The sequence below is a fragment of the Pezoporus occidentalis genome, unplaced genomic scaffold (genome assembly GCF_034315485.1).
Source record: "Pezoporus occidentalis ecotype Australia unplaced genomic scaffold, CSIRO_AGI_Poc_V1 ctg78, whole genome shotgun sequence".
Taxonomy (NCBI): domain Eukaryota; kingdom Metazoa; phylum Chordata; class Aves; order Psittaciformes; family Psittacidae; genus Pezoporus; species Pezoporus occidentalis.
In genome coordinates, this window is record NW_026916137.1 from 61,857 (window position 1) to 88,486 (window position 26,630).

At 40.6% G+C, this 26,630-nt stretch overlaps 1 long non-coding RNA gene across 1 annotated transcript in view; it reads left to right on the top strand.

Annotated features, from left to right (window-relative positions):
- The first annotated feature begins 202 nt into the window (after positions 1–202).
- The window catches only part of LOC134155475 (uncharacterized), a 38,549-nt gene continuing 12,121 nt past the window's right edge, over positions 203–26,630 (top strand). The window contains exon 1 of the long non-coding RNA XR_009961581.1: positions 203–337. This is a non-coding gene — a long non-coding RNA (uncharacterized LOC134155475). The remainder of the gene's footprint in view (positions 338–26,630) is intronic.

Sequence of the window (26,630 nt, forward strand, 5' to 3'; positions counted from 1 at the left end):
ATTAGAGGAAGAACTGTATTTTTGCATGCTGTCTGCTTGCATGAAGAGGAGCAACTTATACCAAAGAGCAAGCACATGCACATGTGGTCCAAGGACCCAGGTTTCTTTAGAAGAAGACATAGAGCAGACCAGGGTAGTCAGGAGAATTAGGACACAGTTCAGAGGGAAAGTTTTGGCATCTCTTATAGCTGAGTGACAACACAGCAAGTGGGAAGAGGACAGGAAGGTCACGCAGTGGTCAATCTTCTAAAGATGGACATGCCAGAAGCACAGACCCAGGCAGAACACACTGGCTGCACCCTTAAAAGGTCTCTGCTGCAAGAATTCTTAGTGGGGGGTAAGAAATTTCTTGCCTCGTCTTACTGGAAGAGGTGGGAAGCAAGGACATTTGTGGGAGTAAAATGCACTGCCTTGATCTGATCATTCCCTAACGTCACTCGCGGGTCCTGTCTAATCCTTCTCTCTGGCAATGTTGCTGTCCATCTGTGTTTATCTCTACTCTGAGTGTCCCACCGGCTTTTAAATTTGTGGATGTGCTCCAGATTTGGTGATGAATTTATACTTTATGATATTTATATCTCCACCCTTCCTTGACTGTTGCACAAGATTTCATGCTGGAATTTCTAACCACAGGTTTTTAAAGGGATCTCGTTCATTTAGGGGAAAAAAAAATGAACATTTTCTTCCTACAAAAAATGTAGAAAAGGATAAAGCTAAGGAGGACGCAGTTAACTTTTAATTGTGTCCTAGGGAGTTTGAACCTCATCAAGTTGTGAGATCTGTGAAGTATGGTAGGATAAAATAATATCCCCTAGAAAATAAGCTGTTGCAATTGGCAAAAGAAGTAGGGAACAAAACCCAGAGGGACCTGATCCTGAATGGGGGAAAGCAAAGCTTTGGCAAACAAAAATGCTGCTGATTGCATAGTCGGTAGCAGAAGAGAAGAGAACAGGAATGGAGACTCTGTTTTCCAGATGAGGTATGTCACATGTGCAAGGACAGTCTCTCCTCTGACCCCAGCTGCCCTGGCAGGGGGCAAGCAGTCCTAAACAATTTGTGCTGCTGCCACATGTCCCTTGGCAGCTTCCCCAGAGATACAGGGTTTGTGGGGCTGCCCAAAAAGACCGTATCTCCCTTCTCTGCAGCTCCCACTGCACCCTCTGTGCTCCAAGTCCTTTAGTAGCATCCTGCATCCCTGCAGTACCAGCAGTACATCCTTCCCCTCACCATCCACCCTGGGTCTGCCTTCCCCTCTCTCCTGTCTAGGTAGTCAGGAGAATGAGATTCTTCCTGCAGGACCAGAGGGATTGTGGTGGGATATTGAAATTAAAATTTTGCCCTGGCTTTCTTACATAGCATAGGATCAACAGGGACTTCTTAAACACCATGCCAAGAAGTCCAGCTATACTGGGGATAGGATGAGGAAAAGTTGACTATGTCTGTACCAGGAGGTAGTGTGGCCCAGGAGCAGCAGTGCTTGGTGCCAAGGACCTGATGGGTCTTCACTGCAGATGAGCTAGTTTGGCCTTGTGATGGCTGACAGCTGAAATGCAGGAAGTCAGTCCTCTGGAAGAGCATGTGTAGTTCAAAAGTAGACTAAATATAATGAATGATGTTCTTTATATGCTTGCAAAAATGCAATTACTGAGTTGGGCATTTAGTATAATGATTTTACTAGACCAGAAATACATACTTACTGAAGCTGTCTGTAATATATCCTCGAAACTCTCCAAAACTTTATTCTTGGGTTTGCTTTTGTATAATCATTTCTTGCACTGAAGATAGATTTAAGAGATCAAACTGTGACTAACAGTTATAAACTTCCGACTGAATATTTTTGTTCTTAGCCTGTCACAGACCTCTATTTTTAGTCAGCTGGAATGGTGGCAGGCTTTATTAGCATCAATCATTTCTGGTGTTGGTGATGCATTTTCAGAATCTTATACAAGAGAAAGAATTGCCAAATATTTTACTTATTTTATCAAAAACATCTAGTGAGGCTGACCTTTTATTTTAAACTTTTATTATGTGTGAAATTACCAGAGCCAAGAAGACCACCAGAAACCGTGACGTAGAATATTAGAGAGATCAGACTGTTAAACATGAACAATTAAGTGTTGGGGATTTTTAACAGAGTTGAGCAAGTTGCACAACAGTTGCGATCCCTAAAGGGACTGAGCACACTAATCTAGTAATGAAATTAATAAAGTTTAAAGTTATCCATCAGTATTTTTGAGGATCAGACCTTGTATCTCTCTGCTTTAGTTTCTTTGACATTAATTGCACTTGCATTAAACCTTGGGGTTTCATGCACTTGACTTCATCCTAGGAGCGCTACAGGAATTAATCTGGTACTAAAAACACCTGAATGCTTTTCTGGGAACAGTGTGTGACCAGGAGCAAAACAAGCAGCTGCACGTGGCATCAGCTTTCCTATATACAAGAGTGGCTGGTGATTACTCGCTTTTGTGTAGTACATGGTGCTTTACAGCTGGTAAGCACTGCAAGAAATACATTTTTGTTGTATCTATAAAGGCAGAAAGACAAAAATGGCTGCATAAGTGAACCAGAACATCCAGAATTAACAAGAGTTTAGGTCTCCATCTTTAAACATATGATTTAGTTGGATCTAATTCCTGTATCCAGCTGGATCAGAATGTATTCCCTCTATAAGGCTCCATGTGGATTTAAACTTTGGTATAATCATACCATTTTTGAACATATGAGGGTCTGACCCAGTGAATAAAGAAGTTGGTTGAAAACTCCCATTGAATCATAAGAAATCTTGAACAGATGGTAAGATTTGCAGTGGGAAAAGAATGACTAATTGACATACATGTCAGGTAATCTGCTACTTACTAGAAAAATAACATAATTAAAGGAGGAAAAGGGAGAGCACGAGTGTGAACATGTGGACATGAGTCTGCACATGATATCAGAGTGTTTGCAGCTTGCCTGTCATTTTTCATATGATTTCTTAAGCAGGATAATTATACTTAGTGAACTAGGTACAATGAAAAGATTATGCAAAACACAACAAGCAAATATTTTAGCTTAAGTTAAAAACTCCTTTTGCTTGATCTCATTTTGCTCTCAGAGTGGAAAGGTGCTTGAGGGCACAGCTGTCAATAGTAAAATCATTTCTGATAAAATGGACTCTTTTCCTCTGACCACTGTGTATTTCAAGGCCACTAAAAATCCTTCCCACTCACTTTTGGCTATAAGAATTTAAGAGCTATTTAATTTTTTCCCCTTATGGGTATTTTATTCTGCTGGAACCTCAATAATTTGCTTGTTTTATCTGCAAAGACACAATGTGATTGTCCTGTACACTTTTTTATGGCCTGTTGCAGGTGCAAAACATTTCCACAGTAACTTGGGAGAATATCTTTATTACAAAGCAAGATTAAGTTATTCAGGGAACTCCTGTAAAAATATTAGTGGCTAAGTCAAAATCACTTGAAAAAATACACGAATATGAGTAGGAGCCTATTCTGCAACCACAACTTCAAGAATAAATTTGACATAACTGATGCCATGTGGCAATACTTACTAAGGCAGAAGGTACTTGAGACATCCTACTATTTCAGGGAACGACATCCTTGAAGAGAAACCCAGCTGCCCTTTCCAAAGAGCCCCCTCCTCACTCCACTGAGTTGATGGGTTAATTGTGGTCAAGCATCTTGCACTGACCCCCCACGCTGTTGTTTCCATTTAAATGTACAGCCAGTTCTTTGTATCAACTGCATTTCTGCAAAGTGCTGTGCTGGGAATGGCAGAAATGAAAAGCCAGCAAAACATGAGAAGGAGGTAGGCTGTTGAAAAGTGGAGGTTAATGTTAAAGTAACTTTTTATGACTGCCATTCCTTCATGCTTTAAGAGAAATATGAAGAAGTAGCAGTAAAATGGGAAGAATCAACAGCAACACATAGGTGCATGCCAGCGATATGGGTAATTGTCATCTATACATCAGATGCTTAAAATACCAAAAGAGACAACACAGAAAACAATGCAGAGGGATCACTGCTGATCAGGACTGTGGCTTCTTCACAGTTCACTGACACTGAAAGACGCAGCACAAACACTGAGGAAAACGTTCTCTGCTAGAATCCCAGTTTCTGTTTTACAGCCCTGGGTTTCTGGGATGCAAAACAGGCACAAAAATCCTACTAGCAATTCAAATCATGTATCAGAAGTCATCACAGCATCAATACCAAAAATAATATGAGCTGGTCTGCTTGGAATTTAGGTGAAACAGTTTTAATTCCAAAAGCACTGATTTTTAACAGTTGTGTCATAGCTCTTTCATCAGGCAGGTGCATCCCACAAAGCAGGACACACAACCCTGGGCAACCTCTGACATGTCTCCAAGGCATGATATGGGGACACAAAGGTACTGGCTCATGTCCCAGCTGCAATATAGATGGGTTTATGTGGGGCTGCACCCTGTTCTGAAGCAAGGCCAGTTAGTAATTATATAGCATTCAGCTGTGGAAATAGGTAGCTCGGGGCTCTTTGCCTCAGTACTCCCCTGCTGGGTGTAGACATGACTTAAGTCACAGCACAGTGCTGAAATGGTGCTGACTCCCAGGTGGCTTTCTTAAATTTATCCTCAAAATCATGATGGGTGTGTGGTGGGGTGTTTCTCCTTCAGTTTATTTAGTTTTCCATTGAAATACATTGCTTGAGGTCCTTTAGCTCATCACATACCGTCCTTGTCCAACACATGGCTCATGAGGCTTCCCGTCTAGGAAGAAGAAGGAGCTTTTCTGATTTAAAGGTGTCCTGATGTGTACACACATAGGTAGGTTAGCCATTACAGTAGCAACTCCCAGAAGGAGCAAGGCCACACAGACAGGAGAGGAGGAACAAGGCATCTTGTTCCCAGCTCCCTCTTTTCAGTGTTAGAGAAGGAACCAGCTCATTCTGCTGCAAACCACCCTCACATAAAACATGACCCAGTCTCAACTTTTGCTCTGGGCCTCCGCACTCATTCCATCCCTCTATTTGTTTCCCCATTTTTGTTTTCATTATCTCCAATTTCCCCTTTCCAGCTGCACGACCAACCCAAGAAGGTCTGGCAGCTGGCTGGGAGCAGCAGTGCTCATCCCCAGTGCTGTGATAAGCTGTTCTGCGGGGCTGGGGAGGGTCCCGTCCCAGGCCTCCAAAAGGCTGGGCTGTGGGCTTGGTTGTTGATATCTGTTCCTTTTCCAAAGTGATAGCTGTGGGAGCGGCCTTTGGCTGTCAAGTCCCTTGTTACCACTTGCAGTTTTGCATTGTACTCCCACACATATAAGCTGACGTATCTGGTTATTTTAAGTGCACGCATACATTTAGTTCCTACATTGTCTTTTCTACTGTGAACTTTTAGTCCAAGGGAATAATAGGTGTAAAATTGCACTCAGCTTTTTACCAGTGGAGCAGAAGTAGAGATTGTATAATAACCATTGTATAATTTGCTGAAATAAATCTTTGTATAATTTAATTAAAGATGCTATGTTTTCCTCTACTGTCTTTTGCTTCCATTGGTAAAATGGTGAAATGACCTTGATTCTAATGCCACAGTTAGTGCTGACACAACACTGGCTTTGCTCCACTGATTTTAATTATTTACTCCCATGGTGATTGTATTGGTATTATCTTCAGTCAACTCTTTTTTGATGCTGAATTTCTGGTTGTTTCTGGATAGTTTACTACTGAGGGTTCTTCACTAGCTGCTCTTGAAATTCCCATTTCTATTGTCAAAGCTGTTTAGATGGGAGTTTTCTCCTTCCCAGCCAGGCTTCTCCCCTTAGCTCAGCAATGCCAGGAACTCTTAATCCTGTGTCCCTAACATCACAAATGTTGCCACGGCAGTGTTTGAGAGCAAGCAGTCAACGGCCTGGTTTTTCTGCAGAAACCAGATAGGAGAAAAGATGAAATCAGGAGGAGCACTAACATTCATATGAGGTGCACACATACAAATGTATGCAAACAAAAAGGAACAGGGGAAGAATACAAAAGTGGAAACCCAACAGTTTTATTTTGGGTTTGCGTTTCAGGCGTGGGCTTGAAGCAGAGGATCATGCTTCTCATGTGTTTCCTAAATTTCTAGCTCTTGGTCTTGTGCTGGACCTGGGTAGCATGATTTCATCCACTCAGCATCCGGACAGTGCCTTCTCTTCATGGATATTAAGTGGGTGGCTGGTTTGGTTTGAGGTTGTTGTTACTTGTGACATTTCTGTGCTTTTCCCAAATTTGGGTAGTTGAAAGTGGCAACAGAAGAGGGCTCAGATTTATCCGTTCCTTTTCTTTACCCCTTAGATGTTCTGCGGCTTTAATTTTCTAGCAAACAGAAGAAATCCCTAGCTGCTGGAATGAGTCATTCAAATTATATTGCACTTTTCTTTCAGCAACACTTAGGTTCCCACTGAATTGAAAATCTGCCATAACATACTCTGATTTTTTAGATAATTTCTGTCTTCCTGTACTTAGTTGTCCACCTCTGAAGATCTCTACCTGTCATCTAAGGAAAAAAGCTTGTGCTGAAACCAACGCTGTTAGAATGGAATTTCTTTTGTTAAACAGCACTGACTTAATTGACTATGCATAAATGAAACCTGTTGTAATTTAGTCATGTCTCATCCATATTTAATTTACAGTAAGAAAGAAAGAAAATTCTTTAGTCATATGTCATTTGGACATACGTCATGATGGTGGAGCTGATTATGTATTACATTTTCCTGGTTAACAATACAAGTCAATGTGCAAACTGTAAAGAAATTTTACATTACTGTTGCACTTGTGACGAAGTCTTTGTGTATGAGAAGCTATGGAAAAGGGCAAGAATATACACTCTGTTCTTTTAACTCTCTTATCTTGACCAATGGATTCTTATTTGGCACTGGTATCTGGGCTGAAACTGCTGAAAATGAGAGGTTAGAATGCATGGCCTGATGTAAGCCAGTTGCATAACATGTGCCTGGGCCTGGTAAAACTCATTTCTCCTTTAATGAGAAGCTAACCTATAAAAACTGCTTTCACTGGGTAGGGCAGCCTACTCTACAGTATAGATTAAATGCGTAACTTCCTTGAGGACAACATTTTGTTTAAGCTGGTGAATGACTCTCTGCCTTGCCAATTCATGACACTATTTCCCTCTGGGCATCCCTTTTGGCTTATCTGTTACTGCCAAGATATGTGAATTGAATCATCTGGTAGTGCTCGAGCCACACATCTCACCCCAATAACTGGCCGATGGTCAAGCTGACTCAGCTGCTGCTCTGTGTTACACCCCTAAGCTTGTTACATTTACTTAATTAATTCATTCCTGCTTTCAGATGCTGGAAGCTGATAATGGGAGGTTGCCCTTAGCTCAGTTCCTATTTCTTAACTTAAACATTTGATTAAATGTAATAATAAAATTACATTAGTCCTTTGAACTCATATCTACCCATGATTCAAAGGATTAGAAGAAGTTAATCCAATCTTTTAAGGAGGTTTTTGAAGTTCTGAGAGGATCTTTCTTCTTAAGGGCAGACTTTGTTGTGCTAGCCCCCTTTCTTTGTCATTTTATGAAAGTCACCTACAGCTTTGCAAGGCTTGAGGGAACCGCTGCTGCCACCTCATGTGCTTGCTTCCTGACTCTGGCCCTCAAGCTGTGCTTGCCCATGGTTCCCACACTGGAGGGGCCCATTCTGCCTTTCTTCTTGTCCAACAAAGCCCATGCAAAATAGATGTGCTGTGGAAGACAAGTATAACATGTGCTTCTTCCTCATGTTCTTTCACGTCAGCAGACTGACAACCATCAATAAGCCCTGTATTTCCAACCAGTTCACGGATGCCATAGAGGCTGCATTTTGTTGGCTAAGCACAAAAGGTTGAATATCCCTAAATTCCTCAGATGCCTGATGAATTACCACAGACAATTAACAAAAGAGAGACCTTTCCCTCCTCCCACCAAAAGTCACTTCAAAACCTGCACCTGGTCTAATCTTTTCTACTTGAACTAATTGCTGTTTGCACTGGCATATGGAACAAGACTCCTTTACCTAACAGTGGCATTTCAAACTACAAAGACATTTCATATTGCTTGTTCATTTTGGAGACTGCTTATACTTTACAATGCAGGATTTGTGGTTCTCAAAAATCTCAAAAAAGAGAGAACAAAAAGTAAGTGACTCAGAGAAAGCAAAGGAATTTTTCATATTAATGTTTCCTGTGAGAAGCATCACAGAACATCAGATTTTCCTTATCTACTTGAATAATTCATATATGCTTGCACAAAAATCTGAAGGAGTTTCTAGTCTATGTGGGCACTAAGTAAGTAGAAGCTTTATGCATTTTTAAGTAGGCTTGTCAAATTGAATTTCTTTTTGATATACAAGGTACATGATGTGGTTAATATTTTACCTATAAGCTTTTAGAGGGTGATAGCTTTTAAAGCCGTAAGGCATCAATGTTATCAGCTGCTCAGTAGTCTGGTGTAGTGTAAGATGTAAGTCTAGAAAATTCTGCAAAGGACGAAATAATACTTTCAAAATATATTAGCACAGTGGCTCCTGGGGTTTATCTTTTAGGAAAGGATTTAATTTTAACATGAATATGCCAGGTAACAATTAATTAATCACTGTAATACTCTACAAAGCAGTTTGTGGCTGTTGCAAAATAGAAACTGTCATGCTCTCCTTGCGCTAAGATCCACTCACTTTTTACAGGAGAAGATTTCTCTCCTTTTTCATCAACAGCCTGGTGATTCTGGGGTTTAGCCTGGCAGATCCAAGCTCCTCCAGAGGATGTTTGGCCCTGCATGTCTCATTTTCTGAATAGAGGCTCTAATTTGCCTTCGAGTTGGAGCCATTACACCTATTGTGAATACATGCCAGTGTGGAACATAAAAGTTCTACTTTGTGTAGAGTAGTTCAGGTTTTAGTAGAGTAGGGGAGGTCTCCTCTCGTCTCTCATGTGGTTTTGGTGTCTTTTCAGGCATTGGCTTGTGTGGGAGTGGAATCCCCACCTCTACACAAAACCGTGGGGCACTCCTGTGCCCAAGCAGTGTCGAAAGAGTTAATAAGACAGGTCCAAGAGGGGGTTGGCAGAACTACCCATAAAATGACTGCATGATGGGAGTGTTCACCCAGGGAGGTAGATAACGTGTACACAAATGTCCTCAGGCAGATGCTGGAACTGTACCTGTTTCCTAGATGAACAGAGATCAATTACCTGCAGGGCTCATGTCTGAAAAGCAAGAAGGCCTTTCACCTACCTTTTGAAAGACATAATACTAACTTTGGTTTGTGAAATTAAAGAATTACACTCTGGCTCCAGTGGTGGAGTCAAGGTTATGAATCACTAGCAAAGATGGGCACTTCCCCGTGATTCAGTTAGGAGATGGGCAAACACAAGCAGTGAGGCTTGCTTGCCAGGTCTTCATTCCTTACAGGCAAGGGAGGCTAGCACCATATTACTGTAGTTTGTACAAATCCCACTATAGGAGTGTAACTATAGGGGCATCTGTTGGAACCAGTGATGATCATTTCTTTAGTGCAAAGCTGTTTACTTTTTCTGTGCATGTGTGCCTACCTACCCCAGTGAGAAAATACCAATTTGTGAGGAGCAACCACACTTACATTGATCAAACGAATTGCCAGTAACCAAAAGGTGACAGCTTGCTTTGTTTCAGCCACATTGCTGAGCCATCTGGAATTACAGCGAGGGCAGGTACACATACAACCCTGTGAATCCTTCTCATACAGGTGCCAGTGGCAGTATAGATGATGGTATGCCCAGGGATGTCCCAGAGGTTCCTAGGGGGTTTGCATGGCATAGGGTGAAGCTCACACTGAGGTACCTTAGGTGCAGCTGACCGAGTGAGGTAAGTTTAAGCTGGCGTAAGCATGCACTCTGGTTGCAGGAGGGACGTACTTTTGGTACCTAACTCTTCTTAGTGCTCTGGACAGGAAATCCACTGTGCACTGTTAATTGTGCTAGTAGCACCATACCCTGCTGAGCAGCACACTCTGACTTCACTGGGCCTTTAATATATTTGATGGCTTCCTTCCCTGCCTATAAATGACAGTTATTAATGGCAACTTCTTTTGCTTTCTTTGGGGTGCATGGTTTGTAAATATAAACACGGTAATTGAATAGGTTTGTATATAATGGTGTGCCCAGAGGCCCAAAAGCTGATTAAAAAAAAAAAGGGGGGGGGGAGTTGCAGTGAATCTTGCTACAAACTTGTTTTCTTTGTGACTTATGCCTCCTGTGACAGCCATGGAAAGCTAAGCCCATGTTAGAAATTCTGGTTTGATAAAGTGTTTGCATGAAGAATGGTTTTACAGTGCTTGTAGAAGACTGTCATGGCTTAGAAATGCTGTGGCAGCCCAAGAAGTGGCTTTGAGTGCAAATATGAGAATCCCCCTGGTTAGCACACCAATGGCTGTGCCAAAATAGCATTCAAAATCGCTATTTGAATAGCATTAGGTTAGAAATAAGGTCAGATTAGAGGTAAGGAGGAGATAAACATAGGGCAAAGAGGGAAAATGGGGGGATTCAGAGAAGGCATCCAGCAAAGAGGGAAAATGGGGGGATTCAGAGAAGGCATCCAGCAAAGAGGGAAAGTGGGGGGATTCAGAGAAGGCATCCAGCAAAGGAAACTTCATTTTGGCAGGATGTCACTTTTTGGTCTGGAGGTTATCTGACATGACTACAGCTGTTATGCACTGTGGTTACAGGCGTCTGACTTTTCTCAAAGCATGAAAATAATTGGTTTCATGTTTCTTTCTTAACTTTTTTTTCACTGAAAAGTATTGTTTTCTGTTTTTTAAAAAATGTATGGGTGAAGACAACAGTTTTATATTGAAAGTCTAGTCTTTTGTCACCCAGTAGCTACTCACATCCTGTCCAGGGTTCTTGGCTGTGTCAGACTGAAACGAGTAACAAAACAAAAGTACACAGTAGATACTGTGCAGGCAGACACCCAAAGCTTCTTGGTCTCTATAGCGTCCACAGATGTGCTGGTCTTGTCTTTTCTTCCAGCTCAACAGCATTTCAAAATCACATGTTTCTGTCTGGTCAGATCCCTTTGAGATACCAGTTTGGAATTCCTTTCAAATATCTCAAGCTCCATACAAAGACAAAAAGGTACTGCTTCTTGAAGGAAACAGGTTTTCCCCAGGGGATTATATGACTGCTGTTATTAGCTTTCCTCGTATACCTCTTTCCCGACATCATATTTCTTGTAATGTTTTAAGAGGCCTGAAATGCTTGTTTCCACTTTGACATATTTTTGTGAAAAAAGGAAAATGCTATAAATCTTTGCTCATGAATAATGAGATTGTGAGACCTAGAGGGGCATTCATATGAACATGTCAGATGAGATCAAGGAGGTCCAGGGGAGCTGATTTTGGAACATTTTTGTTCTTTTTTTTATAAGGCTAAAGCCAACAGAAGTTAAAATTTGACACGAACTCTGAGGACTTAGCGTAAGGCTTCAATTGGTAGTAAAGAAAGTAAATTTTTACACTCACTGGCAAAGATCTGATATATATAAATCGGGTGAAATCAACAAACAATTGAAACCAAACATGTGTTGCACATAGTTTCCACTGGGGTTTTATGACTGAACTAGCATCATAGCTGAGTTCAAAGGTGAGAAAGCTTGGAGAACTGTTAATAGCTGCCCTCACAGATTCTTTTTAAAAGATGCTTTGTCAGCCTCACAAGCTTCTATAGCATCTTTATGAAAGAATTGTTGATGGGGTTTGCGAAGTATTACCTGTCAAAATATTACTGCAATATAATGCCATTACACTCTCTAAGAAAAAGAGGACTCTATGTTCCACTCGAAAGTTTGTGTTCTGTACTGCATATACTTAGCAAGATCCTATTTATTTTCACTGTCTTCTTGGTGCATACAAAGCACCAGATCTTACTTCAGGCATACTCAAAGACCCTCTGCAGTCAGTTTCTGTGTATCTGAATGCAAAAATCTGTATTTCAATGTTTTGCATTATGATGCTTTTCTTATGATGCTTATGTGTTGCAAACTTGCGGGTGTAAGGCTGGTGAGAGATGAGCTCATCCATCAGAATCAGAACAGGGCTGTATCCTCAAAAAAGTAATGCCATTCTATGAAGAAGTTGGATCTTCAGTGTTCTTCTAACAGATTTAATGTAACTGAACATCACACCCTTTTGGTGAAAGATGGGCCATACAGTTCTTGGCTACTGTCATAGCTACGGTTCATGTGGTAGTGAGTGTACATGAGTAAGGAAGCAAAAATACCACTTGTAAAAGTTACTGCATGGGAAAATTTTCTTTCGTCTTAGTCCTAGACTAGTCTGTGTTGCTTCCTTCCTCTCCTTCCTCTCAACAAGGAGTTTTATGGTACTTCAGACACAGATGACACATGTGTATGCCCATTTGGTGTCAGCAGTCACATATCATTTCACGTAAATTAGCGAATTGTGTAATTATAGAGTTGGATTTTTTTAATTCTAAATAGTTATTCCTGAAAAAGCTAACTCCTAATCAATAATCAGGCATTTCTCTTTTTCAAATGATAGACGCTGAGAACTGCCGTAAATCAAAGGCACCAGCTTTTATCTGAAAATACCTCTACTCCGAAAAGCCTTGATACTTTATTCCAAATGTAGGCTTGTCACCATAGAGATAAGAAGAATTCAAGGATTTAAGACTTGCCAGAAAATATAATGTATCCTGTTTAAGATAAAGCTTTACTTGCTTAAAACAGCAGTGGAAGCTGAAACTGTAAACCAGCATCTAACAGACTAGCAAAAGCAAAGAAAGGATTCACATTCTTTAAATAAAAGCTATCTGTTTTTAACTAAGAAGAGTGTAAATACTGAAGCTATGTTTGTCCTCAGATTTCTTTAACAGCTATAGTTACTGTGTATTTTAGTGACCGAGTCACATAACTATTCGATTTTCTGAGCATTTCATTCTCTCTTTTTTTCCACCTTCAAAAATAAATCTTCTTCTTTGTTTTATTTTAATGTATTCCTTAATGCTTCAATATTTATCTGTTTTTTTTCATTTTTTTTTTTTTTCAGGACCAAAACAAACTTTACCAGTTCTTTTTGGTAATATATAAAGTGTCCTTTAACATATTTTTGTGGGTGTAACAGTTTCGCTGTTCCTGGGAATTATTTTACTGCACCCAGATTTGGGTTAAGCATCCTCAAACACAGATACGCTGCACATCCTCTAAATAGATGTTTGAACAATCTGCTCTCTCCTATTATTCATGAAAGAACAGCTAGAGTTTTCAGATGTGCCTTGGGAACTGAGACACTGCTGGAACTGCAACTTGTGTTATTGAAGCTTATTCAGGGCTAAGACATATTTCAATATCAACTTTCTTTTGAAAATGGTGCTTCCAAAGCATTTAAGTGCTCTGGAAATTGTTATGCCATATTGTCATGAGGCACATTACCCCTCAGGGTTGAGAAGCAGCTTTAATGTAAAGTTCTCAAGGAAGATCTGGGAGAGATAGAGACAGCACCATCTTTCCACCACAAAGAAAATGCGATACCCAAAAAACGCCATGATGTTCAGTGTATCCTTCTTGTAGCAGTGAGGATTACTGCAGGGTAAAAGCCATGAGACAAAGTGCTTTGCAGGTGCGGGATGTGGTCAAGCTATCTGCTACTGAGGAATGCCATCACCTTAGAGTTGTCTACACACAGAAGACTGCTAGGGCATCCTAGGGGCAGCCCTTGCTGTCCCAGGCTCTGACACAGTATTTGGCCAGATAAGTGAGGATTGCCCATCCTCCCCAGGACCAACTGCTTGGCCAGGGGTACGGAGGAGGGCCACAAAGTGAGTGGGCGCATGAGGGGGAAGTGTGCTGAAAGCTTTGGGGCTCATAGAGCTTGCTTGGTGCTACTGCTGGAAAGTAATAGCATTAAAATTAATAACAGCAATAACAACAGAATTTAATTTTTTTCTTTTTAGTAGTTACCCATTCAGTGCCATAGACAGTGTAATACACAACAGCCAATATGACAATGAAGTCCCCACATCAAAACTAAAGGCTGCTTTTTAATCACAGTAAAGCTATTTTAACAAACTTTGGCAAGCTCAGCAGTAATGCAAATATTCCAAGTGGTGCAATATGTGTTTAGAAGAAGGGAGAAAGGGCTTAAAATTCATTTAAATTGAAAAACAGCAGTCATGCATTTCTCTAAACGATTGTTTTCTGTACCATAAGCCACATCCTTTCAAATTTCCTCTGCTTGGCCACATCATTGGAATGAAGTGTCATAGGTGGTTAAGTCACTTTGACATCATCCTGATGATGTGTCAAGCATAGGAAATTTGAAAGGACAGAGCTCAGTAAGGTCTTACCCTAACTTGCCTTCTTTTGACAATTCCTCCCTCCTGCCCCACACCCTCCCTGTTCCTTTTTTCAGCTTCAGTGTTTCTGAGCTCGGTTAACTCTTAAAATCCCTGTGATGAGGCTAATACGGCCAAAAGTGTGGGGATACCACTCTGCAGGTCTCCCACCTCTCTTTCAAAGCCAGCATTTTTAAAGCATCCAAATATTTATGATGATAGGTCATAAGTGGAATCAGTTATATTGAAATTGTCAGAGGAAAACTGTGCAAGTGAACCTCAGCTGGCAAGATGCATGCGGCTGCAGTTTCAGTGCGTATGACTGGAAGAGATCCTGCCAGCTGTGAGCCCTCTGCCTGGCTACATCAGGCAGCTAGTGGAAGCAGAGCCCATTGCGTAAACTGATTAATAACCAGTTACTGAGGTTTCTTCCTTTAAACACTGCTAGCAGGAAACTGTTCCAAAAATCATGGCTCTGAGTAGGAAGCAGACTACGCAGCTCTTGTGCCAGAGCTGTTCTTCAATTTAAATAGCTATTTTTTTCTATGATCTCCTTTCACCACCCACAATGTACTCAGAGAAAACAGTTCTACCTCTTCTCAAACTTCACCTTGCTGACCCAAACAATTGCTGTTATATTTTCTCAGGAAGCAGTCTCTCTACCCTTCTGAGAAGGCCCTCACTGCATTATTTTTAGTTTCAGTGCTTCTTTTCTTGATAATGGATGAGCAGGAAAGAAAACAGTATTCTCCTCTGGACTTCCCACAGATTCTCATTTAGCGCTATTGCTTTCCTTTTACTGTTGGAAGTACTTCCCCTATATACTCACCACAATAGCTTTGGGGTTTATCCATGGATGCATCCTGTTGATGGCCCAGACCCATCCTGTGGCCCATTCATATGTGGATATTTATTTCCAGTAGAAATTTTGGTTTAGGGGCAGGTGGCCTACACTCAACCTGTATCCATGTGCTTACTACTGGTTATTTATCTCTGAAAGGCTCAAGCTAGCCAGTAGCAGCAGACAGATGGAGGAAGAACTGTGTCTTTGCTCCCTCCATGCAAGGGCATTGCTCTTCATTCTCTCTCTTTCAGTGCGCCAGCCCCCAAGGTCATCCATTTCTTTCTTTCCAATTCTTTTCATGCTTTCCAGTTTTATGTCATCAGTAAATATCTCTCATTTGCTGCTATTTTCTGTGCCAAGGTCAGTAACGAAACTATTAAGTAACCAGGTCCTAAAGTCAATCTGTCAAACAATAGATTTCCTCCCACCTGATAATTTCCCTTTCAGCAGAACCTGTTGTGAGCTGCCCTTTAGGCAGTTCCCTGTTGACCTTATAGTTATTATACTAATAGTGAGCTTCTGCACATAATGTAGCCTTTTTTCTCTATTGCTTCATATCAAATGTTTACCTGAAATCCAGATAAAATGTTGCATTTCCTTTGCCTAGCAAAGCGCTTTTATCACCAGAGAATTACACCTGCTTATTCTTGCATGATTCAGTTTTGTTAAAGCCATGCTCAATTTCATACTGATTTGTATTTCTCCCTACATATACTTTCTTTCAAAATTCATTCTTACATTTTGTACACTATTAAAGTAACGTTAGGCCCTACTTGTGAGTGTCCTATTTCCATCTTTTCACAAGAAGTGATGTTGCATTAGATATGTTTAACCATAATGCATCATCCAATTTAACGTGATCAGTACAAAAGTTATTTCTTGATCCTGTTTCTCATGCCATCTCTTTCACAGTTCCAGAAGGGAGATCGTCTACTCTTCAATCTTATACATACGGTTAAACAGCTGTTTGCTTATTGTCTCAATTTTTCTTTCAAGGTGCAGTTCAGCTTGAATTTCATTGGTTTTCACTTTACCTGTATGTTTCCTGACAGCTAATGTAGCTCATTTTGCTGATTCAATTTTTCCCTCCTGAGAAGGCTTTTTCTAAAACCTTAATATATTCTTTAAGGTGGTTATTTATCTCTTTCTGTCCAGAGTGCTTCCCTCAAAGTTTACAAAGATTTTTCCTTTGCTTATGGTACAGATTACAGATAGTCTTCTTCCCTTTGACTTTGAGTAATGCTATTTTTCCTCTGCACTCAGGTTCTTGATTTCTTTTGGATAGCTCACTAATTAGATACCTTCATTTTTCAGTCTTTATCCATTTGAAATCTAAAACCTTAATTACAAAACTGCCTTTGTTTATCCTTAAACTGTATTTAAACTGAATCAACCCATGATCTACTTGAAACAAGTTTTTATTTCTTATCACTTATAAAAACAAAGTTTAATTAAGGGTGCCCTCTTGTTTGATGAACTTTATCTCAGTTGATAAAGAAAATTCTCTGCTATCATACTCAGGAAACCTGGACCTTATCCTTAATATTAATATTTATTTTTCATCCTATATTTTTGCATAGCATAATATATTGCACTTATGTACTTTGAGTAGTTTTGTCCATGTTATGTGACTACTTATTCCTTTATGGTCTCTCGCAGCGTAGTACATAATGTTACTCCACCTTATTTTTCTTTAACAATACATGTTTTAATCACAAACCATTCAATATGCCTGTTTTTCATCCTTGACAAATATCTTGCATTTTTGGTGAAACAAGATTTAAGATCCTCATCTACACATCCTAATTTTCTTTTTTTTTTTTTTGGGGGGCGGGGGGGACACACGACAACCTGGACAGTTCAGTTGTCCCATAATGATTGCTAGTTTAGTAACTAGATTAGAAATCACCCTTTCTCTAACAGTGCCATCACTTGAGTGATTGCTTTCAGTATCAACATTCAATTTTTCCTCCCTTCCAGTGTTTCTTTTGAAGGCTGGGACAGGTCGATGAGTAATAGAAGGCTGAGGGACCTGAAGAAGGTACACAAATCAATGGTACCTGATAAAATGCATCTGCAGGTTCTGAGGGATTGAGCAGGGTTTAGAGTGCACTCACAGCCCAGAAACCAACAGTGTGCTGGGCTGCGTCAAAGGAGCGTGACCAGCAGGTTGAAGGAGGTGATCCTGCCCCTCTACTCTGCTCTTGTGAGACCTCACCTGGAGTATTGTGCGCAGTTTTGGTGTCCCCTACATAAGAAGAATGTGAGACCTGTTGAAGCAAGTCTAAAGGAGGGCCATGAAGATGCTCAGAGGGCTGGAGCACCTGATGCAGGCAATGTCCTCCACTTGGTCCTCTCTCCAAAAGTCCTCAGTCAAGGGCTGTTTTGGGTACTGAGCTGATGGTGGAGGCAGTCAACCACTGAAGAAAAGCCTGCTGGGACAAGTATATAAAACCAGAAGGATGGGATAATACATGCTCGGAGGCTGCCACTCAGGAGCAAAAAATGCCTGATGTAGGTGACCTCTTGCAAGAGATAGGCAATAGGCAAATAGATCCCTTTATTTTTGCATTATTTTGGATTAACACCACTAATTACTTGTAATTTCTACCAATGCGAGAGGTAAATCAGGTCCAGTATTTTCAGTCCTGAATAAAGATACTAATTTTTCCTAAAATACATCTAGCTGCAGACTCTTAGATATAATCATAAGTTAGAGATACTGTTGGTGTAGCTTCCCTCTCTTTCTCTAATTATTACTAATTACATTATTAAATGATTTTGATATGCAGGCTACATCCTCTCCCTATATTCAAGGTGCCCTCTGCCTGAACTCTTCAACCCTGGCACAGAAATTTCTGGTAAAGTTTACAATACAAATGGTTTATGGAAATAAAGTGGCACAAGGAATGTTTGGACTAACTGTGCCAGTTCAAACCCACATAAGTCATGCAATGAATTGTTATGGTTTGAAAAGAGTTGCTTGCATTTTGTTTTTTTAAAGCGCTAATTAAATGACATATAAAGCTACTAACATCTTAGGTCAGGGAGAGTGCCAAAATGGACATAATAAAAATGTTCACTTTGGTATTAATTCCGTGTTTATGGGGCGTCTCATGTCTCCAAAACCTCCCTAGACCATTATTAATCATAACCTATCAAGTACATTCATCACATATTTTTCCTGTCATACGCCAAAGAATGTCTTATTAATTAAAAGAGTGAAAAACTGGAAAGGTTCCTCTTCTCTCCTATTGTTTTGTAGAAGAGGAAATGGTAAAGTTCAAACAGTAAATCTGTTCCTTTCCAGAAAATGTTCCTATTGAGAAAGTGAACTTCAATTACATTAAAAGCAAAACTGTTTTGCAAAGTTTGGCCTGAATCTCCCTTGGACTGCTTGTTCATCTAGTTCTTCTGAACTCACTTCACTGCAAAAGCAGGATTTGGCCTTTTAGCACTTGTGCTGCAAAATCCATGACTGTTATTAAAGGCATTTTAATTAAAGCCAGCATTAAAACTACATTTTTCTTTCAAACATCTATAACCAATAATTAGCAGCAAAGGGTTTTTTAAACCTCAGAAGAAATTGTTTGGGTGATACGCTATATGTGGTTTATAGATTTAAAATCCCTGGGGTTTTGTTTTCTGGGAAAGAGAAGACAAATCTCTGCTTTGAAGTTAAATGGGTTGAGTTTTCTGTTCATTCCCTACTGGACAGTCGTCCACATCTCAAAAGCTGAACATAGCCTAATTCACGACAGCTGTTTTCTTTACAATAGAATTGAATTTTATACAGCTCCATTCATTTTTGAGGTGTCCCAAAACATTTAACAATGAGAATCTATGCCAGCTTTCATGGACCATTGCAGCACATCAGAGTTTTGCTTGATGAAGGTCACTAGGATTTGGGTTCTTGGCTGGTGGCAATGGTCTGGACATGGGGACCACCAGTGTAGATGTTCTGCCCCCAGCACCCCCTTTCCCAGCCACAGGAGGCAATACTGACAGAACCCTGGGGTTAAGTTCATGCCAGCTCAGAAAGTACAGCAAAATGCCCTTTTCTTTAATATCTCACCAATGGCCCCCTCAGCCAATTCTATAAGCATCACTCTGCTAAATTTCTACATTTTGTACGCTTTCTGTCCAAAATGTGAGCCATGAACTTCCTGCCTTGCTTCTGCTGACAAGGCTGACTTGCTTCAATCTGGTTAGATTAGTTCTTTGCCACAGCAGCAGGCTGAGCAGAGCAGGGCAGGTAGGATCCTTCCACCCTCAACAGTGCTGTCGTATCAAAGAGAAATCCTGGGTTAGTCACTGCCTGTTCATCGATTAGTCTATACATATCTGCAGGGCATATCTGGGACTCTAAGGTTAAACATCCATCTTAATCCTTATCCACAGATAACAACCTGAAATTTGCTATTCTGTATCTCACATACTTTATTTTAACCACTGCCTAAAAATGGCAACAGCAAAAATTTTATGTAAGTCTTAAAGTTTTAAGGTATAATAATTCAGACCAGCAGGCATGAGAAAGAAATGTCTCTCAGGTGCATATTTACTTCTAATTGGGATTTTAGTGTAATACAGTAGTTCTGTGGTCACACAAAGGAGTATTCCACAACAGAAATATGGAAGAGCACAAGTAATAAGCTACTTCTGAGCTCACCATCAGCCCTTGCTATTGCAGGCAGCCACTTGTAAATCAGCTGCACAAGTAAGGTAGAGGAGTTGACAGGGAATACCTTTAGAAAGAACAGACCAACCTTTCCATCGCCTACATCCACCCAACTTACTAACACAGAGGATTGCTCAGAAGCAAATTTGGTTGCCTTAAGCTGGATACCTTAATCAAATCAGGATGACAAAACTGGATTACTCTAGAAAGTGTTTTTCTCATTAAAATGGCACTAATTAGTAATTTTGCCTTTGAAACAAATTGCTTTTCTAGACAACCAGAGTCGGATAGGGCAGAGCTTTTCAGGACAAATACATAAAGTACAGGTTCAAAATTGCATCAGAGGTTTAAAACCAATAAACAAGTTACACCAAGTTGTGCTCTGGAGTAGCGTAAACCCAAATGGGTGTAAATTCCACTCTGCTGTGTTTCTGTGAAATCAGTGAAGTTACACTAGGGCTATGAAATAACAGTTTTATTGTACAGGAGCAGGCTCACCTTCTTTAGAGGCTGCAAATGGATTCCAGCTATCATGGAACAAATAGTTTTCAAGAATGGATATCCAAAGTGAAATTTCTACAAAAGAGCTGAATAGAAGCTTTCATCACCATTATGTGTTTAAAATAAACCAATAAGATAATGAATGTTATTAAGTATAGGTAGAAATCTCATGGTGCCAAACAAGCTTTGGAGACTGAAGTCATAGTGATCATGAAATCATGAGAAGGAGAGAAAAGGAAAAGGAAGGTGCAGTGAACAGACATCAAGCAGTTTCATGGTTGGAAAAATGATCTCCTCACCTGACCTCCAACATAACACATTGCAAGAATGTAGCAGTGAAAAACAGAAGTGAAAATCAGCTGGGATAAAAAGAAGAATAAGATATCAAGCTGCTCTGAGTAAATAGAATAAGAAGAAAGCAAGGTCTCAGCAAAGGCACATGTTATAGGGCCTTCCAAATACATGTATTGCCCAAGGCTGATGTTGTTTTCCAAAAGTCTTTTTTCCATTTCCCATGTTAAGCAGAAGGGTGCATGATGCACCATTAATCTTGAAAGAAGCCACTTTTACTTCCAGGAACAGAGTTTTCCAAGCTTGGCTCAAAGACTGCAAGTTCTTTTTACTGGTCCTGTTGTAGGTAGGTTTTAGTGGGTGATGACATTCATCTGTTGTAGCAAAGGATAAGTAAGATTCCTCGTTCCTATTTTTCTCACAGGAAGAAATCCAGATGTGCATTCTTAGTATTATCTTTACCCTTATTCTGAAAAGTTCGCATTCACCTCAAAAGCTTGCTCAGCCAAAACAGAGTAAGGATCCAGGCTATGTCTTAGTACATAGCAGTTAAATGCTGCAAACAAGCGAATAAATGGGAGGATAAATGTATATGAGCTATGATTCTTATCTCAGGGCTCTGTTCTCCTTCTCAGTTTCCTACTTACTTTAATCACTGACTAGTTCTTTAGGAAAAATCCTCACAGCCTTGGTTTCCTTGGGTGGAATTTGCCCAGTAACTGAAATCTGGTCATCCCAGTCTAAGTTCACCCTTTGAAGTCTCTCTATAGAAAGAAATAGCCATCTCTGAAGAGTGAGTCACCCCATTCAAGCATGTCCATGGAAGATAGCTGGGATATTATGCCCTCTGGGGGTGCTTATTTTTCTCTACTTCTTATAAGGGAAACTTAGATACTTCTTATATATATGAAGCTGGACAAGATGAATTTCAAACTTTGTGAGCAAATATATTAACACAATCAGATGAAAAATACTTTTGTTTTTTTTCAAATTGCTAGATATATGTTTCTGTCCTTTCCTGCCCTTTTCTAAGTTTCTCATTTCTTTGGTGCTTAAGATGTAGATCTCAACAGCTTCTGTGGAAGAAAGAAAAAAAATGCTGATTGCCTCCTAAAATATACTCAAGAACAACCACACAGTAATCTTTATAATTCACAGCCAAGCACCTAGTTTGTTAAGTAGTCATTAAAAAATGACAGTTCACTGCAACTTCTCTGTTGTATTTGGAAATAGGCTAGCATCTTTTCATGTTGTTTGGAGCCTTATCCATGTCCATAAGATTTTCTAGTCCCTTTAGATTTGCTCACAGGTTTTAAGGTATTCAAAGACCTTGTGGTAGTGACGTCCATGGGCCACTGAATGTGGAAATACCCAGTGCTACGGCTTCATAGCCTTTTAAACTAAAATCATAACTTTATTAATAATGATTAATCTTAATTCCCTGGGGGAAATGGCAAAGGGCAAAGCAGCAGAAGTCTCACTGTTTGCATTTGTCTCTGGCTGTACACCCTGGCTTTCCAGTTCCTTGGCATCGAGGCTCCTACGTAAATAAGCCTGTACTTAATGTTAAGTCCCACTGAAACCAGCTGGCAGGGATGTCCCCTGTCATCTGCTACCAAGTGCTCTCAGAGGCACCAGAGAGAATGACATGGGCTTCTGGTATGACTCAGCACTGCTGCTCTTCTACACTATGTATGAATTTTGTTGATTCAGGGCTAAGGTGCATACCATGATTTACCTACAGCCAGTGGGGGACATGTTCTCCTTTTGCAGTGTATAATTAAGGTAATTCATCTTGCATCAGGCTAGGGTTCTGGATTAAGCCCAAACAGGAGCTAGCATCATGTGATATAATTTAATTAGCTTACTGCCAGCTGCGCTTTGCTGAGCATCTGGACTTCGGTCATTCATGTTGAAGCTTCTAGTTAATTGCAAATACCATCAAGATTGTGATGCAGCCTGATTGCACTTACCTTCTAAACATTGTTTAATTGATTTTGAAATCCTAATCTACACGTCATAAAGTTTATTGGTCATGTTAATCGGCTAAATCTGACATTGGAATGATGGAGGGAATTGGCTAATTCAACTAGACAATAGAATTAAAAAATCCAATGTCCAGATAATCCTGTTGTTAATGTCACCAGTTCCTACTCTATCCTTTTTCTTTCAAAAACATTTTTACAATTAAGATTGATTACAAAAGGCTGATTATTCTAAGGCTGATTACTTTCAGTGCTGCAGAGAGCGCTTTTCCTCTCTCTCTCTCTTCTTCCATTGAAGTGTGGCAGAGGCAGCATTAAATGCAGTTGTGGATTCAGAAATGTTTATGGTAGGCAGAGCCTTCAGATTAGCATGACACATGGAATTTGTGAGCTGTTAGGTTCAATTTCAAAGCATTAGGCTAGGATTTCACATTTTGTTTTTATAAAATGCAAATAGACTTCAGTTGCTTTGTTATTAAGATGAATTTGAAACGTTACTCAGGGAGCAGATATGGAACCCATGCTCATTACACAAGTCTTGCTTCCTGGAGTGGGTCTTCATTCTTTTTTCTTTAGGATTTTCTCTGAGATGTTAAGTAAACTGCTACTGTGAGACAGGCCAACCAAAAAGCTGTTTCCCTCATAAATACGGGAAAAAGAGATAAGGAATGAATGAAATGAACTCAGAACGGAGCATACAAAGTCTTTTCCATGAGCATGCATTGAAGGAAGAAAATTCCAGTACACACTGGCCACAGAACAAGTGCTAGTGTATGGCAGACCTTCTCTGCATGGTAAGTTAAGGCAAATGAGTTGCCTTGTCTGGCACCAGGCATCTTTATCACTGGTGGTGATCACACCATGGCTTCTAGATGGAAGGAGTCACTGCTGGTGTAGGTAAAGATGGAGGATCCTGTTCATGGAGCAGGTAAGCCAGAGAGCTCCAAATCACAGTGACAGCACTATTATCCTGAACACCATGGTATACCTTTGACTGTGAGGAGAAGACATAACAACAAGCATGCATGACACCTGAAGGTCTACCCAAGGACAGGTTAGCTAAGGGGCCCTTGCACTGCAAGATGATGTTCTCCGGAGGACAGTCAGTCACAGGAGTGAGCAAACCCTGTGACTATCCTGCTACATGTACCCAAACCAAGTGCCAGAAGTCTGCCTGCAAGCAGCCAGCAGACCGGCAAGGACACATATGCATTGCTCCTGGTGCTCCTAGGTTCTGCCAGAAGAAGGTGGAGTGGCCTTTTCAGTTGTTTCAGGCTGCTGTCAGATTTCCAGCCAGAAAGCAAGACCTCAAATGTCATGCAAGATTTCAAGTTAGCTTCTAGTTGGAGTCTCTGAGGCGAAGTCTTAATCTGAAGAATAATTGAATAGCCTGGTTTTCTAACAAAAAAAGGAAGACCAACACCTGCTATAAAAAACATTTTCATAGGATCACAGAATGGTTTGGGTTGGAAGGGACCTTAAAGAGTACCCACTTCCAACCCCTCTGCTTGGGCAGAGAAACCTTCTACTAGACCAGGTTGTTCAAAGCCCCATCCAACCTGATCTGCTCATGGCTGTGATTTTTAGTCCTAGTTTTAGTCAAATATTATGGGAATGCATTCAAATGCCTGTGGATTTCCAGGAATTTGCAGCCAGCTCTCAGTATTCCAGTTTTCCCATTGTAATGCATGATAAACAGGAAAGGTAGAATGATCACTTGAATTTCTTGCTCATTGTGCCTATAAATAGGAGAATACTTTAAAAACAAACAAACAAAAGCTTCTCTGCATATTTCAGACAAACATTGTGCTGACTAAAAAAGGCTGAACCAACCAGCAGGGTTGGTCTGCTGGTCTGAGCTGACATGCTTGCAGTGGTCTGTGCATGGCTTAGGAAGGAAGCATGACTGAGTGTTTCTATGGAGATTAGAGAGAACAGGTCTTGTTTCCTAGGCATAGCCTTAATTAGCAAATGCTTAAAGTTAGGAAGATCTGTTGTTTTTACAAGGACATTTTGTTCCAGAAGTGGTTGTGTTTTCCTCCTTTGCTCAAGCTGAGAGAGGCTGGAAGGCCAAAGGAATCCAGGGTGAACATGAGCTTTCTGACTCTCACATCCACACCACCTGCCTGAGAGGTACCACATTGCAAAGAGACCTGGGCTCTGAAGCTGCTGCTTTGCCACAGTGGAATCAGGACAGATTTCCCCAGAACAAAACATGCCCTCTTTAACTTAAAAATGTGTTTTGTCAGAATAGACATTAAGCTTTCTGGATGTATTTCTTTGGCTCTCCCCTGAGATTACCAAAGAGTGGGCTAAACGAGATGAAGTCTGATGCATCTGTGTATGTACAGATACTTTTGGAAAGATGCATATACCTATATGCAGCTATATCCTGTACATAGCAGAGCCCTGTAACTTCTTTCATGTGCAACATCAACCAAAAGTTTGTTATCTACTCAGTGCTGTTAAATCTTGTCAGCATGAATATATAAGGCTAGAACAGTGATCCAAGAGAAGGGGTTTCCCTTGAAACCCCAACATGAATTCCCTGTGCCTCATAGAGTGGATACAGCATGTTCTTAAACCTGAACAGTTTTGCTTCCCACTTCAGCTGTGGTTCATTAAATCACTTTCTGATGCTGGGTCAGGGTGGAATTGGTTACATTGGAATGAGACCCATTTTCAGACAAAACTTCTATTTTCTCCATTTTCCCTTTCACCGCAGATTTACATCCCCAGTCTTTAGCTTGATAAAACCACTTCTGCCCCTTTGCTTGTGCTTAAGTGGAGGCATATTCTCAAAACCTGAGTCCTAGCTAATTTTATAACTCCAAAATGCAATACAGATCCTGTTCCTGAGCACTGGAGTAATATTTTAGCAGAGTGGGGCTAGTACTCAAGTGAATTAGAGTTCTATATGTAGGTCCAAGCTGTTTTAATGTTCTCTTTGAAGTGTGCTGAGACTAAGCCAGACTCTTCTAGCTGTTCTGTCATTTCTCTTACTCGTTATACCCAAGCTGAGGCATTTAAAACATTGGTATTAAAAGTCTATAATGGCTCTCATTGTTATTTCGTAAGTCCTATCTCTTCAAAGTCTTCACATGCAGACAAACTTGACAGATACAGATGTCTTGGAGAAAACCGTATCCTCATCCTTTCCTTTTGCTTCTTGGCTGTATTTTCCAACTGCTTTTGAGGGGAATATAGTATTTCAAATATTTCACATTAAAAAATATGACACCTCCCAGACTCCTGAGGCTGCTCTCACAGGTTGCATGTGGATGCTACCACTTCTGGAAAGGAGCTATGCAATAGGACCACGCTGGCTGACCCAGCATGAAGAAGTGTCTGGTACCAGAGTGCCTCATATCCATGCATCTACAGGGGGTGGTTTTGGCATTGACACTGAGCAAGTGACAAGAATATATTTGGCTTCAGTGTTTCAGCTTTGCTTGTATCCCTATACTGCTTTTGTTATCCTCTGATGGATAAAAGTCACCATCTGTCAAGATCCATACGGGTAGGATCCAGATCTCTGCTAATGCCTCATTCCCGATATCCTTTAGCCAGGGCGTTAGTGCTCTGTTGTACTCTCACAGTTGCTGGCCCGGGAATGCAAGTAACTTCCTGGCCTCTTTTATGGGGCTCTGAGGAGAAACCCTGCTGCAGGATGATAACATTTAAGCGAGATCCCCCAGGGGCATTGCATTTGCAGGCGCCAAGTAAATGACCCACCACAGTCGTACTTGCATGATAAGGAACTTTACCATGCACTTTGTAGCCTGCTTTAATATTACCTCTTTCAACTCCTGCTTTTTTTAAAGGTATGCCTTTACAGGACATCTGTGGGTAGTGGGTGGCCTATACAGGCAGGAGAAAATGTGCTCAACAAGAGGGTTCAATTCCACTGCCACCATGGATCTCATCAGCTGTGGAGACAAAGCAGCAAGCACTTAAGCTATAAAACCTAACTGTTTTACCAGTGTTCAGGTGT